The 18,073-nt window shown below is 37.8% G+C and overlaps 1 long non-coding RNA gene across 1 annotated transcript in view; it reads left to right on the forward strand.

The window, feature by feature from the left end:
* The window catches only part of LOC122807989, a 210,566-nt gene that overhangs the window by 166,477 nt on the left and 26,016 nt on the right, over positions 1 to 18,073 (forward strand). Inside the window, exon 3 of the long non-coding RNA XR_006365752.1 lies at positions 8,829 to 8,903. This is a non-coding gene — a long non-coding RNA (uncharacterized LOC122807989). The remainder of the gene's footprint in view (positions 1 to 8,828; positions 8,904 to 18,073) is intronic.

Consider the following 18,073-nt stretch of genomic DNA (forward strand, 5'->3'; position numbering starts at 1 on the left):
AGATATGTGCATAGCCATGATTTAATTGTTCTTTTAAGGAAGCTTTAACGTGAGATAGGCTAGGAGTTATAATTTTTGATTGGAGGGAGTTCCATAATTTTGAGGTAGCGTACGAGTAGAGATTTTCTTGAGCATTTAAAAGGTTTGTAGGTTTTGAGCAGGTATTTCTCATTGGATCTGCGTGGTCTGCCAGGTTTTTATTGTTTGATTAGGTTTGCTAGGGCAGGAAAGGCAGTAGGTTTATAAATTAGGTCATGTATTGTAGTTAGGTGTGTATTTGTTACTTGGTTTGATAGTTCTAGCCAAGTCATTTCTTGTAGTGGTATACAGTGATGTGTACAGTAGCTGAAGTTTGTTGCAAACTTTGCTATCTTTGCTATTTTATTGTAACATTTATTTATTTTATTTTTTATTTATTTATTTTACATTTGTTGACCGGGATAGTCCGACTGGATGCATGTCCATTTTCAGTGGAGGCCTGGGGAGAAAAGCTCCAAGGGTAAGCAGATGCAGCATTACAACATTGATCCATTTTAGTTTTGGAGGAGTTTTGCAGATTAGTTAGTAGACAGGAACCATGAAATAGGGAGGGGAGCAAGAAGATTTTTGCCAGGCTAGTCTTGGTTGGAGTGGTAAGGAATTTTTTGTTTCTGTAAAGACGTCCTCGTTTTTTTATGTGACGTCTTTATCTTTTGTTGGATATAGGTTCATAGTTCATATGGAATAAATCTGTAAGTTTATAGGTTAGTACTAGGCTAAGTGCCCTTGTGGGCCATTTTAAGCCTAGCCAATTACCCCATGTGAGAATCAATCCCTGTACCTTGTGTTTTTAAGGTAAACACCTTAACCATTATTCCAACCTCCCGTTGAGTTTGCTATCGATGATAACACCTAGCATTTTAGTTTCTTGAACATTTTCTATGATAGTATTGTCAGCTACAAGGATGTTAAGTTGGTCTGCACTGGGGTAGTATTCTTGGGGTGAAAGACTATGAGTTTGTTTTTTTGGGGGATTTAGAAAAAGTTAGACTTTTGTGAGCCAAGATTCAATTGTTGTGAAAGATTGCTGGGTTTTGATTTGTAGTTCATGAAGAGTATGAGATACACAGATTAAGGTTGAGTCATCTGCATATTGAATTATTGTTCCTGGGGAAGAGGCAATGTGTAAATTATCGGTGGATATGTTGAACAGCAGGGGACCTAGGATGGAGCCTTGGGGAACTCATGTAGGATTAAGCAGGAAAGGGGAGAGTTGGTTAGACCATTTTACTCTTTGCTTCCGATCGTGTAGATAGCTCTGGAACCACAGAAGTGTGGTAGTGGAGCATCCCAAAATGGATAGTGTTTCTAGAAGTAAAGGGTGTGAAACCATGTCAAAAGCTTTTGAGAGGTCCAGGAATATTGTGGATATGAGGCATCCTTTATCCCTGGGCTTGTTAATCGTGTCTGTAAAGGTCTGTAAAGGATAAAGGTGCAGTCAGTGTGCTATGATTTGGCCAGAAGCCATGCTGAGTTTGAGTTAGCAGGTTGTTTTGTAATAGGTACTTCACTAACTGTTGGTGGATACAGCCTTCCATTATTTTAGCTAGAGGGGATAGTATTGATATTAGGCAAAAACTGGATATATCAGTGGAGAGCCTGCCATTATGTTCATTCAGTGCTAATACAGTCACAGCATAAACTGCTAAGGTCATTTCGTTAAAAGAATGAAGCTCACTGTATGAATAAGTATCATGCTGCTCACCCAGATGAATGTCATCAGGAGGAAATCTGACAGTCACAGGAGCATTTGCTGGTAACTTTCTTGGAGATGTAATTTATCATTAACCAAGACAGATACAGTGGTCTTAAAGAAGGAACTGCAAGAAGTGAAGTGCAGAGAATACAAGCCTGAGTAATAGGTTCATAGGTAGGTACTAGGCTATCGACCCTAGGGCCCATACAAGCCTAGCCAAAAAATGTACCCTGGCTTTCGCCACCCAAGAAAATTATTTTCCTGTGCCCAAGGTATAGGTCCCTAGAGCGTGTAACTCAGAGGGATTGGGATTTCTTTAAGTGGAGCATGTCCAACAGCTCTGGGTTTGACATAGCTTTGTATGTTAGGCAGAGATCGCCCCTGAGTAGGTGATATGCAATGGAGTAAAGCTGTCGTTTTTTGAGACGGTCTGCGTAAGGCATCTGTTTGAGGCCAGTAATCCTCTTTGTGAGGTATTTCTGTGGTCTTTCCAGTTAGGTACTTTGTGAGGTACATACCAAAAGAGGCGTTGTACTCTATAATGAGTCTAATGAGTGGTAAGTAGAGGTAATAAGACAATACTTTAAAGCTTATGTACTGACAGTTTGTATCTGGCAGCAAAAAGAACTAGAGTGAGCATGTAGGTGCCTGCATTTATAGTTTTACTGCCCTCTAGCTGCCATGACTCAAAACTGAATTAAACCAAGGACTGACCCCACCTCCAATGCCATCTATTTCATATATTGTATTCTACATCAATAATCATTATAATGTACATTTTTAAGTTATCATTAGTGGTAGTGTCAAACAAAAAAAATCATGCAACTAAAAATACAGCCTTGGGTTATATAGAAAAGAAATTATCAGTAAAATAAATGGTAAAAAGCAGTTTTTCTACTTGGTCTCCTATGGCCTCTCCTGAATTACATAGTTTAGTTTTAAAATCCACGTCTGAAATATAAGTGCAAAGGATGATTAGGATATAAACAATCTGCTTTAGGAAAAAAAATCTGACAATTAATTACAAAAAGATGCACAAGAAACAGATTGAGATGCATGGTGGGAAAATGGTGATCACTATCATCAACTCCATAAATCCATCTACCACCCCCTTTTCCCCCCATTTTTGCACATGGGGTTAGGGTGTTACATAGTTTCATATGTTCATATGTTCATAGGTGAAGTATATACTAGACTAATGACTACTGTGGACTTTATAAGCTTAACCATGAAACCCAAATGTATCACACAAGTTATTGTGCTTAAGGGATTATTTTAAGTGATGTATGTTAGCTAGGGCATGATTTAATGGCTCCATCTGTCCATCAAAGACCAGGGTGACTTTCTGATTTCATCCACTGGTCCAGGTTCACTTGACTAGGGTTAGGGAAGGGCTCTGATTCACATGGATTGGAAGTCTATTCCAGTAAATGGTGATTCTCTGAGAGGCATACCTCTCCCTCCATCACACAATGTCTTATTTAAGTCACAAGTAAAGTTTAAATCCTTAGCTCTAGTAGTTCGGGTGCTATTCATTTTGTGGATATGAAAAAGATTCATCAGACTGGGATCCAAGGATGCCTGGAATGCCAGGCATAAACTGCTTCTCAGAAGTCACTAGAAAACAGAGTACAGATACAGGGCTTTGAGGCAATCTGCATAGGACATTGTTTTTATGCCCTGTATTCTTTTTGTGAGGAATTTCTGAGGACATTCCATTTTCTGCATATACCTGGTCAGGTACTTACCAAATGGAGTGTTGTACTCAATGATGTATCTGATGAGGGTTGATTACAGTGGCACATTGACTTCTCTGGATTTCGATACCATGCCCTTACTCATGAGCTGTGTGACACAGAATTATTTTCTTACCACCTTAAACTCATGTTGGTTGAAAGCCAGGTTAATATTTACATGAGTCCCTAAATCTCTGATTTATTTTAGGGGAGTTTTAACAATGAAGTAGTTTCCCCTGTGTAGCCAACTTCACAAAAAGTACTAGTAAGCATTTTTTGGCATTTAACTTTACACTGCAGCTTTGGCACCTGTCATTTGTCAGTGCTAGACCTTCCTGTAAGATGTTAGTATCTTGGGGTGTTCTATAATTGCTCCTGCATAGCAATAATCTGCAAACTTTGTAAGCCAGAGACCCTTGACATTGGCTTTGACATCGAAAAAATTGATTCCAAATAGGAGCAGACCCAGCACAGGGCCCTGAGGTGACTCCACTGCTGACTGGCCTCTTTGTGGAGGTGTTTCCAATTCTAAGTTCATTGGTCCTACCTGTGAAACAACTACCTGCCCAGTGAGTTACTTAGGGGGTTAGGCCTAATTCCATGAGTTTGTTTACAATGCCTAAGTGAGATATTGCATAAAATGCCTTAGCTAGGTCTAGGTAAGCAGTATGCATCATTTTCCCTTCATCCAGTGTGTTGGTGACCTACTCAAAGAAGTCCACTAGGTTCAGTAGGCATGACCTGCCTTTAATGAAACCAAACTGGGTTGGGTCCAGTGTCTGAAGGTGTCCTGTGTCATTGTTAATCATGTCATGGTAGTTCATTCCATGGCTTTGCATATGAGACTAGTTAGACTAAAGGGTTTGCAGTTTCTGATATTCATTGATGGTCTGCCCTTGTGCAGAGGCATGACCATTGTAGTCTTCTTTTCCCACAAAATGAAGCCTGTGCAGAAGCTATGGTTGAATAATAACAGCAGTGGCCCTGATGGATCATATTTCAGGCTATTTGGGAGGCATCTCGAGATATTATCAGGGGCCCATTAAAGCTGTACTCTTTGCCTTAGACTGAGCATTTATGATCTGTTCACTAATGATAATTGGAGGAGTTATGTTAGATGGTATTTCCAGGGAGCAGCTGGAGGTTAGAAGGGATTATGGTTGGAGTTGAATTTGTTAGCCAGAATATTTGCTATATCGCCCAGTTCTGTGAACATGGCTCAATTTACCAACAGTTTGGCATACTGTTGTGTGCTGCCTTTGATGTTGAACATAGTTAATGAAGGCCTTATGAATGTCCTTGGCTTGGGATGTTGTCTTTACCTCACAATTTGCTTTGTTGAGATTAACTAGCCCTCTTAATTGTCTATTCACTTTGATGAGAGAGTCTCTATCTTTTTAAATATTAGTTACACTTCCTAATTTTAGCTATGATTTTTCTTTTTCTTTTGTTATATAGCCTGTTTAATTTCGGATTCCACCAGGTTGGTTTGTTTTTTTAAGTTAATTTTGGGATTACTTCTGATAGGCACAGTACTCTCTATGCAATCATTGACATGACTGTACAGAGGTTCTGTGAATAATTCTGCGTAGGCTGCTGTGTTATCTGTGTTGGGAAGAGCTTGAAATTTTGAAAGTTTATCACTTAATAAAAGTAGTTTGCCTTGGAGTAGTTTCTAACTGTTACACAGGGTTTGCTGGGGTTTATTGGCTTTTATTTTGAAGGAGACTGCTTTGTGGTCTAACCTTACTAGAGAAGATATGACAAGAGGTCAAGGGTTGCAGCATTCTCCCATATATATGATTATCAGGTCCAATATGTTTATACCTCTAGTAGGTGTATACTCTAACTGGTCCAGAGCATTCATGCTTACAAAGTCTAGGAATCTCGGTGCCTGCAAATATGGGAGCATGTAGAATTCTCAATTTACAGAGAAATAATTTAAGATGCTCATGAGTATGACATTGGGTTGAATGGTGAATGTTTCCAATAGGTTCTATGTAAGGGATATAAGCTTTAAGGGACATAGAGGGTGACCTATAACTTGCTAGGATATGGTATTAGACTTTGTCTATGGTAATTTAAACATGGAGAAACTCCAGTCCATCATCCTTGTTTAACTAGCTTAGAAGTATGTTTGTTACTGATCAAGACACTTCTACCCTTAATCCCTGTCTGTGCAGTTGCTGGTCTAAATATGTGGAAGACACTTAAGCTTTGCTTTGCCAGAGTACTCACTGTGACTTTAAGCCATCTCTTGCTAACTGCACAAATGTCTGCATTCACCAACATGAGAAGAACTTGGAGGGAGTGGAGCTTTTTGTTTAGACTTCTGGCAATGAGCAGTAGCACCTTTAGATTTCCTTGGGTAGATTTTTCACTGTTACATCAACAGTGACCATCTCTACATGGGAATAGAATGTTGTATTAACTGTCATCATCTCTCTTGGTTCCGTGCCACTCTTCAACCTCTTTCAACATTCATGCTTGACTGTTGAAGATCTTCTCTCTTGCTATACATCCATCTCTTAGCTGGACATCCTTGTTTCCTCTTGCCTTCTTCATGTTTCTCCCAAAAATTCTATAAGTCATCTTCTGCTTTCCTGGATATGTGCCCAAACTACCAAAAATTAGTTCTCTTTAACCTTCTTTGCAGCTGAAACACTTAATCTGCTCCACCAGTCTCAGGCACTTCAACTCTATCACCTCTAGCTTCTTTAGCTGTTTTACCATCACCACCCAGGTTTCTGTACTATTCACTAATACTCATTGCACCATTATTTGTTACACCTTAATATTCAGCTTATTTGGCTTTCCTCTGACATTCTGTGACAGTTGGATGCAGCATCTCTGATTTTTTCTTTTGACCATCATGTTCAGACTTTCCTTCTTCTCAACCACTTCTCCAAGACAAAGCTGTTAACCTGTTCCACTGATTTCTCAGTTTTTAGCACCTTTTGATTTGCTGCCTTGAAAACTGTCATATCTGTAGTCAGTTTCATCTCATGAACCTTCAGTTTGCATTCCATTCTCCCATCATTTATTGTAGTCACTCTTCAGAGTCTGTTTGTAGCACCACATCATCTGCAAACAGCAGCTTTGATTTGTCCGCTCAGACTTGTTTGCAATATAGTCCACTGGAAACCCCTCTGTGAGTCTGAACACTATTTGTATGTGTGTACTTGTGTCCTTGTACATAGCCTGCACTAATTCTAACAATTCTTCCAGGACTTGGAATTATCCAAGGACAGACAAAAATCATCTTTCTTGGGATCTTGTCGTGTGCTTTCTCCAAATCTTGGTATGCTCAATTGGATTCTTTCCTCATCTCCAGCTTCTTCTTCCCTAATTAAAATAACTGTAAACATTGGGTCAGTGGCGTTGCATACTGGTCTGATTTCGGTCTACTCACCTCCCTTTCTTACTTTCTACTACCCTGCATATTCATTTATCAGTCACACTCTCCAGTACATTCTTGCTCTATGACAGTAGTTTGGTACTTCTGTACTGCCCGCAGTTGTAGATGTCCCCTTTGTTCTTGAACATTGGCAATAGTGTGCTTATTCTCCAGTCATCTGGGATACACCTTTCTCTGCACATGGCTATGAGCAGTGTCAGGAGCCATTTCTCCCCTAATTCTGACAACATCTTGATCATATCTGTATTGACTCATCTGAGCCTGCTGCTTTCTCTGACTTCATTTTGCCTTAGTGCTGTTCTTACTTCTTCTAAGGTGGGTTCTTCTTTCTCTTTCATCATAGGCTGTGCATTGGGTAGTACAGATGCAGTGGAGGTTTTTTCATTTAGAATCTGCATGAAGTACTCCTTCTGTTTGTGTTTCATAGATATTATTATGACCACTTTGTAAAATAATATAGCTTGTGAGCAGACTACAGATAGCAATGTTTACTGATCTATTTGGCTAAGCTCTGTGTTGTAAAGAGCACTATTGAAAAGAGCGAAGGAGGACAATGGCACCATAACACATTGTTAATTTTCAAAACAAATTATAGGACATTACAGTATGCTTTAAGAAGTGAAAAAAAGAGCTAGAGCAAATGGTAGGTGGCTTCAGACTCTAGGTATATACAATCAGTGTATCATTGTCATGTGGAATGGATGACATTTACAGGAGAACAGGTAGAATATGCTTTCCCAAGTAGAACAAGAGATTTCTGGAGACAGAAGTTTTGGGGCATGATGTAGCACAAATCCTTTTTAGTCTTTTAAATTCAGTTCACTTTTTTGAGTTCTACAGAAAATGATGCACTCTAAAATCCAAGTGCAGTTTTAGAAACATAAAATCCAAGTGCGGTTTTAGAAACACTAAAATGGTGTCACTTTAACAATAGGGAGTATTTTTGCCATAATCTCTAATATTTAGTTTTTAAAGTATTATGTGTGAATTGTCTTGGCTGCATGTGTAAAATGTAATTCATAAATATTTCTTTTTTTCCAAAGACAATTGAACAGTAGCAGTTGCAATAATTATATAGTGAATGTTGAGCTGTGCATATTTAACTAGTATATGAAAAGATTTAATAGGTTGCAAAACTTTCATAGTGTCAGTGATGTGATATCATTATTGAGTATTATACCATGATCCCCCCAAAACGTGCACGCTGATTGGCCAGCGTGCCCGTTGTAAATCGAGTTATACTAATGGAAAAAGGTCCGGTCGCCCGGACTTTTTTCCATTAGTATAACTCGTTTTTTTTAAACACTGTCTCGCTATGTTAAATGGGTTTAACATAGCGAGACACTAAAAAAAAGCAACGGAGATCTCCGTTGCTTATTTTAAAGCTGTCTATGTTAAACCCATTTAACATAGCGGCAGTGTTAAAAAGCAATGGAGAAAGCAAGATCTCCGTTGCTTTTTTTAGTGTCTCGCTATGTTAAATGAGTTTAACATAGCGAGACAGTTTTAAAATAAGCAACGGAGATGTCCGTTGCTTATTTTAAAACTGTCTCGCTATGTTAAACTCATTTAACATAGCGAGACACTAAAAAAAAGCAACAGAGATCTTGCTTTCTCCGTTGCTTATGTACTGCGCAGGCGCGCAGTACATCAGAACTGCCGCGGATGCCAGACATCTGCGGAAGGGCAGTAAACAGGCATTATACTATGCCATTATTTAAGAAAAGTAACAGTTTCTTTTCTTAAATAATGTCATATAATAGCAATAACCACTTCTGGGTGTGGGTAATGCTAAATTACCCACGGTTGGCTTTGTTTGGTCCTTCGGGCAGCCCTCGGGACCAAACCATGCCAACCGTGGGTAAATTTAGCATTACCCACACCCAGGCGTGGGTTATTGCTATAATAACTACCACATTTTCTTCCTCCTATGCTGCAGATAACTCAAATGTATACACCACAGCACCACAGCTGTCTTCCCAGGAACAAGTAGAAACAGCAAATGCCCTATCATGTAAGTACTTTGCTCTTTCCTTCAAATATGGATTGTCAAACAGTAAAAGTGAAAAAAGAAAGATGAAGAACCAGGGTTGTAGTACCACTACTGGATTCTAAATTTGAAAAAAAGGAATTGATTAATTTTGTACCTTTCAACTATACAGACTTTTGCAGAATGTCCAGATTTTTTCCCCAAATTTTTGGCCTGTGTTCTGTGTGTGTGTGTGTGTGTGTGTGTGTGTGTGTGTGTGTGTGTGTGTGTATGTGTGTGTGTGTGTGTGTGTGTGTGTGTGTGTGTGTGTGTGTGTGTGTGTGTGTGTGTGTGTGTGTGTGTGTGTGTGTTTTGGTAAATCATTGAGGACTGAAGTCATTAAATAATGAAAGATATTTGAGTTTCAGATTTAGTATTCTTCAGAAAATGCATACTAAGTAAAAAGTTATTTTCATATCTTTTTAAGTTTATAATAGCAATATTGAAAACCTCTCCCTGATTTCGGGTCTTTCTCCCCCCATTATTTTTTGCTGTATCCAGAATTCATATGCCAAGACATTGAGGAGTATGATTATATTCCATTTTATTCATTCAAACAACAGCAGTTCAAATCCCCTTTGAAGTAAAAAAAATATTTATTTGGAATTCAAACATCTTTTTAATGGCTGCACCTATACAATTCTTCTGTCAGGGGTAAGAACTCTGCTCCCCTATATTTAATATAATTAACATTAAGGTTGCTGTATATTTGGGAAAGGATATTCCCTACAGTGACATAATTCAGAAATTCTGCAGTTTCTTCATGAATGTTTGCACTAGCAGTCATCAAACCTACTAAACACTACCAACAAATTACATTTCCATTTGATTTATAACATTTTCAAGCATTTTCTTAAAGAATTTTAATACTGGCCCACAGCTTAACTAGTCTCATGATTAGGCATTTGATAATAAACTGGTTTTACTTTTTCATGAGCTAATAAACTGGTTTTACTTTTTCATGAGCTAATAAACTGGTTTTACTTTTTCATGAGCTACACTGGTGTGCTGTATATCACCCAGGCAACAGTATTAAATGGACAGAAAAATGTATTGTTTCATTTCAAATGCAAAATCTAGCTACTGTTGGAACAACATACTTATAAAAGCTGTTTTTGTGCAAATGCATTCAGAGATTAGTAAATGGGTAAGTCTTTTATTTTGTGAATGAGGTAAGAATAAGAGAGGACCATTTTAATGTCTGTTGCTACTGCTGAAGTACACATTTGTTATGGTTCTGCTGATACTCAAAGCATGATAAATAATATAGGAGGAAACTTCATTTAGTCTTGGAAATTTGTGCAAAGTGCTATGACTCTGCAATATTTATCAGAAATACTCAGATTAACTTTTCAAAAACTTTAAAAAGTCTTTAGCATAAAACAGTCACAGAAAAAGTGAACATCAGGAATCCTGACATTTTGCAGGCTTAGCCACCTGGTGGTGTAAACTTTAGCTGTAGGAGATAGTCACTCCCCAGCGGCAGTCAAATGACAAACACACACACACACACACACACACACACACACACACACACACACACACACACACACACACATAAATCCATTTCACAGTATAGAAATAAAAGAAAAGTATTATCTCTCATCTGGGACATGGTGCCAGCATAAGGCCTTGGGTTTGAATCCCTAATAAGAGCTATTTTTATCCTTTCAGATCTATGAGTTGAACATTGCCTTAATAGAGGGTCTTTCTCTGTATTTGTGTGCATATGAGTATGTGAATTTGTTAAGTGGCTGCTGCTGAGGTATGTGGCAGGAGCAGGAGTCATGGAGATAAGGGAGAGGAGAGAGTAACTTTATATTGGAATCAACTGCATTGCCCATTACTCTACCCTACACCTGTTGGTTCTTCCCAAAATGAGGACAGCACTGCTGATTTCTTATCTGTCATAATGCTCATCTGAGCATTATCCCACTCCTTCCCTCAAAAAATACTCAAGTCCAAATGAACCCTTCAGACAACCATTCTGTCTTCATTTCTGGGGTTAGGGATTAGCAAAGTATCTCCATCTGAAAAAAAATACCATTCCACTTCCCTTCAGTACATCTTTATAGAGCTGGACATCTTGATATATGATCGATTTAGAATGACCCACTCCTGTGGCAATAATTACTGCTGGTAGTGCTCCTTACGCTACCTACCCATTGGGCCATCATATAAATCTTTTGTAAACAACCTGACAAGTCAGATAAACCTATTTGCACAGGTTAACTATAGTAGTACTTTAATTTCATCCTTTATTAAATGAAGACTGCAGTGCCCTGAATGTCTGAGTATCAACCCCAAGCATTCATCCTCAAGATCCAAAGTGATACCAGAAATTCAGTAACTATTCTGTATCACTAGATTTGACCTCACTAAATGGAAAACCAGGGTTCTTACAGAGCAAACAAAAGGCAAAGATTATTTATTAAACTTGCTGTCTAGTTCTGCCAATAAACAGTCACAACTCAGGCTTCTTAACTTTGTACAACCCAGAGCATCTTAAAGGTCAAAATTATTTATTACAATTACGAAATGTCAAAACTTGTGCTTCTAAACTCTCTGTTATCCAGACATTTTCCAAAGAACTGCAATACTTTCCCAAGCTGGACCTGTGTCAGTATCAATCTGTGAAGCATATGTAACTTCTGTATGATTCCTAGGAATACTACTTTTTACTGTTGATTTTTCATGTGCAGAAATGTAGCATATTTGCCATTGGATGCCTGTGTCTACTTGGTGCCCTACCAGTTTGGTATACCCTGGCTTAACACTGAATATGCCTCTAAACATCTGTAGAACTGTTCATATTTCCTGAACTTTTTCCAGCTACAAAGTCCAAATGAAAGTATGATAGACAGGTGGTTATGGGAACTGTATCTGGCTATGCTGCCACCACTTACTTGAATCCCACATCACTTTCACCAACAAATATGCAAGGGATGACCTACCTAACACTGTACAGCAGTTGTGCACTACTTTCTCAGGTTATGACCAGTACCTCCACACACATATAAGCTTTACTCTGCACAGCTGCAACACCGAGTTATATGCAATGGCTTCCCAATATTTCACCCACGTTGGTCTCTTCCCAATTAATTCTAAAGCAATCTTAACAGTATATGCAATTTAAGAAAACTATCTTTCAGATGCATGCACACACATACACACACACACACACACACACACACACACACACACACACACACACACACACACGCACACACACACACACAGAAGGGCTTACTGATACCTTTCCAGAGCCAGCACACCTTTCCTTCAGTCACAATAAATGCCACCACCTGCCAAACCAACTCTGGCAACAAGGACTCAGTTACTGAACATTCTTCCAATGAGCTAATGAGTACCTTATAGCCAAAAAGCCTCTCTCCAGAAAGGCTATATGTCAATAGTCATAACAGCACTGTGAGGTTACCCTTTTTAGTTAATAAATAAGACACAGCAGGATGCTTTTATGAACAAATAGATGACATAATTTTTCTACAAAGAAAATCGGATAACAGTATAGAAAAGACCAATGAAATTAGACAAGCTAACCATTAATTGGAAAGCGAAGAATTTAAGAAAAGTTTTTAAAAATATAGTTGACATAGAATATTGTCTGTGGGAAAACATGCTTTATTTTCTCTTCATTTTGGTCCCTGTAAAAATGCTTTGCTGATATAAATTTGAATAGAGGTCATTAAATCCATTAAATAGAACGAAGAGAAAAATACAGGGATCCTGATTTGTCTGCCTGTTAGTTAGCAGTTTCCTAAATCCATTTGTCTGCCTGTTAGCAGTTTCCTAAATCCAAACTGTGTACCAAACAGTGCAAATGTAGACTCCCCCCCCCAAGCACTATGAATGTAAAAGAGTTCCAATGTCAAAAAAGTCCCATAGATCACATTACTGTATGCAAAAAGGAAGTGGAGCAGGTTATTATTTTACATCTACATAAACTGATCTGTGAATGCTCTCAGCATGATCTTAATAGTACAGTTAGACTTCTCCATAAATCCATTTGTTTCTGAATGATGGGTTCATAGGTTCATAGATGAATACTAGGTTAACTGCCCTGAAAGGCCATTTTAAGCCTAACCAGTAACCCGAGGTAAGGATCAAACCCTATACCTTATATTTTAATAAGGTGAAGACCTCAACTAGTATGCCAATCCCCTTACTAGGGGCTAGTTTTAACTATTTTGCCATGAAGTACAACAAATAGCTGAGCAGATCAGACATAAAATTATCCCCCTGTCCATAAGTATTTTTCAAGGAAGACCTACCATCATAGAACTGGGAAATGTTATTGCCACACAGTATCTACTCAGGTAATCTTTCACCACTAGGTTATGTCTCTTCCTTCAAGTGCCTAAGGTATGAAAAGACCTCACAATATCCATAGATACCCTCAGTAATGGTTCTTCAATAATAAGCAAAGCTACCAGAGCAGTCTTTGATTTGTCTCTCCCCCCTTTCCAATCTTTTGCCACTATCCACTTGTTTTATAGCATCCTATCATGTATTTTGTAATCCATTACCAATAAAACTTTTGCATAAGCCTCCTTGCTTTATGTGTAGATCACATGAAAAAGGATATTACTGGATTTGTGCAAAACTGCCTGAAGGTAGTCCCTTAAAGATTATTGCTATAGCACTTCTCCCTCTATTTCCCCTAAAGGATTCACCTCTCTAGATAATAAACCCTTGTCCCAATATATAGATTCTCTCTGTCCTGGAGAGTAAGATACCTCCTTCGCTACTTCCCTCAGGTTCTGTAAGGTTTCAGGTAATTGTGCCTATTACAACTCTCTTAATCTTTCTCTCTGTCTCTCTGTCTCTGTCTCTGTCTCTCTCTCTCTCTCTGTGTCTCTCTCTCTTTGTGTGTGTGTGTGTCTCTCTCTGTCTCTCTCTCTCTCTCTCTCTCTGTCTCACTGTCTCTGTCTGTCTCTCTCGGTCTCTCTCTGTCTCTGTCTCTCTCTCTCTCAGTCTCTCTCTGTCTCTCTGTCTCTGTCTCTCTCTGTCTCCCCAGTTGACTTTCCAGAGGAGTCTTCTGACTGACCTGGCTGAGCTGTAGGTCTACTGCTAACAGCTATCCACTGCCCTGAAGTATCCCCTTTCAGGAAAATCTCCAGCACCTTTTAATTCATGTGACATTGATTCAGATTTTCCACTCTTAACCACCTCTTTTCCTGGAATAACCACATTATTAGTCTCTGCTGGAAGAACAGAAACTGGCTGGGGCTCACATAAATGCCTTTCCCATGTTCTTGTCTTCATCTCTGATGGCATGCAACAATATATACATTAGGTAATATATCATGAAAGTCTGCTACAATCAGATCATCTTCTGGAATACCATCAAGAACTATCACCTGCTTGTGCTACTTATCCCTTCCTTAGTCCAAATGAACTCTGGCCAGTAGCAACTGAAGCAATGCATCGTCCATGTCTGCCATTGAAACATACTTTTGTCTCATCCAAAATGAAATATCACAAATGGTGATCCAAAACACATTAAAAAATATATATACATATATATATATATATATATATATATATATATATATATATAGAGAGAGAGAGAGAGGGGGGGGCAGACAAATATTTAATGTTTTGCAGGGGGCAAGCTGTAAATATTGGGCTGCACTTCTTCTTAAATAAAACCCACACAAACATTGGCTATCCCCTCATCTCGGTTCTTCAGTTACTATAGCCTCATTTCAAGCAAAAGTCACTGCAATGCTTCCAGCTGCTGTTAACTTAGGTGCATTTAAAAGTAATCTAGCAGTTTCAGTTACTGCCTTTAAAGTCATTAGGACTTGTCTTACTTCCTGTCTTGCTGCAGTTTTACAGATTGTTTCCTGGTACTTATACTACTGTGGGCCAACCTGATCCTTTCAACCCCCGCTATGCTCAAGATTCATTCTGCTCCCCTAACCCATTCCCGACTCACCCCCACTTTATCTAAACTTCTACTCTTCTTACTCTACCTCCTCCACTCATCCATCTATCCTGTACCTGTCTGCACTATTCAGTCACAAACTGTTCCCATTTACCATCCCCATCATTTTTATCTAAATTCCTTCTCACATCTCACCATGCTCCCTCCCCAACAAAACCTACATAGTCTATACATTATTATCACTGCTCATTAACTCACCTTCCAGTACTACAACATTTTTACAACACTAACCATGCTGTTCCCCTCCTGTGGTTGTTATTGGGGTACCTTATTTATCCTCCTCCTCCTCTCATTCCTAACACCTCCACTAGTAGCAAGCTTATTTCCCATTCAATACTTGTAATCCAAAATACTAAAAAATGTCAGTCCCAATACCAAGGTAATACTTCTACCTAACTCTGCTAAAAATGCCATAATAAAAAAATAATTTTTCTGCTATACATCAATGTGGTGATATCCACCCCAACCTAGGTCCAAACCCAACCCAAAACCAAAGAAGCGTATACAACAAAATCACAGATTGTCATACCTGGATGATTCAACACAACCCAGGTATCCCAGCCACATCAGAGACAATGGCTAAAACCAGAAATAGAAGATGCTCAAATACTAACCCTTAGTTATAATACTATTAGGCTTGACAGAACACATAGAAAACAGGTAGAATAGCTATAAACTTCCTAAATATGCTCACAGTATCTCCCTTTACAAGCACAATCCCAAAATTTGGAAAAGTATAAATTTTAATCTCATTCCTAAAACTTAATAGAGCCAAGAGCATATGCATTGTTGTGCTATATATCCCTTCAGGACATAACATTCCAGTACTTAAAAACATACCATCTTGGATAGCAGATACAATCACAAATGAAGTTATCCTCCTGGGTGATGTAAACCTTGACAGGCAGTCTTTGTCTGCAAATTCAGCAATCATCAGCATGAACCTCTTTGGATTTGCTCAACTTATTAATACAACAAGATATGCTGAAATTAACTCCCTACAATCTGTCCTGGACTGGATTCTGAATAGCAATCCATCTAATCTTACCTTCCTCCCTGATACACTAAGTGACCATCTGTCAGCTTATTCCCACAGGGGTACCACATAACTAAGAAATGAACATAAACTCAAAATTGCCCTTAATTTCTCCAATTTCTCCCAAGAGTCTTTCATTGAAGCCCTGAAAACATTAACTGGTCCATCCTAAAAAGACTTTCCTTAAATAATGCAGTTGAATACCTCACTGCCACATTTCTAAATATTATTAACACCTTAGGCCCACAGACAAACTCCTTATGAAAGACAGAGACAAAGCATGGATTAACTAGAATAAAATTTACAAAAATCAGCAATTACTCAGACAGCTATGAAACCAAGTCAAGAAACAAGTTAATAGAGACAAAAAGTCGTATTATACTTACCTACAAGATATCCATAAAAGCAACACTAAAAGCAACCCTAAAACATTCTGGTCCACCATATCATCTCTCATCAATCCAGGTACAAAAAAAGGACTCCGGCCTGTACCCAGACATTCCCTCTTTTCAAACAGCTACTTCAATACACACTTCGTAGAATGCATAACAAATGTAATCTCAAACTCACCTAACACACCCAGCTAACTTTCCCTACCTTAGACCCTAGCACATCTCCTTCACAACACTTACCTAACTGTAGCCTCTCTGATGCACACAGACAGCTCCACTCACTTTACATTTCAACCAGTTTCTATAACTCTCATAAAGCTTTTACATAAATGAAAACCTTATTCCTCCTTGCCTGAAAACCTTCTCTTGGAATACCTAAATCTAGCTACAAATGCAATAGTATACCCAATCAACATTCTTATTAATAGATCAGTTACAGAATCCCGTTTCCCTAACTTATAGAAAATGGCACATATTATCCCCTTATGTAATGGATGTAATTCCTTTTTTTTTCAAAATAGGTTTATTGTTTTAACATATAAGAGAAATATCATAACAATTTTATACAAGTAATTAAAAATAGGTATTATTATAATATTCAACAAAACAACTAAAGTATTTACAAAGACATCCACTACAATCAGATCAATTAATTAAACTAAAATACCGTGCTATTGAAATTAGAATTTTTTTAACAAATTTTGTAAATTATCCCATACAATATAATATGATGTTTTTCTAGATGTTCTCATTCTAATTGTACTTATTTCCATATGGCACATTATATTCATAACATTTTTAAATTCATTGAACGAAGGAGGTGTATCTGAAATCCAATTTCTAGTTATTATTTTCCTGGCCACTGCTAGGATAGACCATAACAAGGGAAGCTTAATCTTTTTAACACATTGAGGTACAGGTGTGTTGAATAATATAAGAGACTTAGAAATAATGAAATTATCTGTAAAAGAGCCTGCAAAAATTCATTAATTGACTTCCAGTATTATTTCAACTTCATACAGTCATAAAACATATGAGCCCAGTCAGCATTAATTTCTACATTACATCTCTTACATAGATTATCTTTATTATTTATTTTATTCATTATCAAAGGTGTATAAAAGATCTATGTAAAATTTCCATGTATAAAGTCTCCAGACAATGGAAGATGTAGTTCTATAAGCAGATTCCAATATATATTGTTTATCTTGTTGAGTTGGTGGGTCCCCATTAATAGAGGTGAAATAATTGCAGTATGAATCTACACTGTACAAAGTTTCTTGTCTGATAATTTTATGTATATATGAAAGTTTACCTTTATCAGAAACTTTATGCTGTAAATTTAATATCAAGTAATCAATCAGTTTTGGAATAGATTCTTTAACTGTTATAGACATTAGATCTATTCTATCAATGAGATGTTGTCTAAAGATCTGAACCTCTAACCAGCAAGTTTCTCTTAGATCAAATTCTTGTTTTAAGAAATCTAGAATTTTAACTTTATTATCAGATATCAGCTGATACCAGTACTTTAGATCATTATCTATAGCTAAATGAGCTCCTTCAGAAGTAGATGACATAAGCATACCCTGAGTATACATTATAGGAATACAATAAAATTCCATTCCTATACTTAGGGTGCATGAATATAAAGTTACGATAACTAATAATAATATTTAATGGGTAACAAACCATATGTTTAGGTGTAATAGGTGAAGTACAAAATTCCTTTAGCAACCACAACATGGAGTTATTT

The sequence above is a fragment of the Protopterus annectens genome, chromosome 8.part0 (genome assembly GCF_019279795.1).
Source record: "Protopterus annectens isolate FY-2018-M chromosome 8.part0, PAN1.0, whole genome shotgun sequence".
NCBI classification, from domain to species: domain Eukaryota; kingdom Metazoa; phylum Chordata; order Ceratodontiformes; family Protopteridae; genus Protopterus; species Protopterus annectens.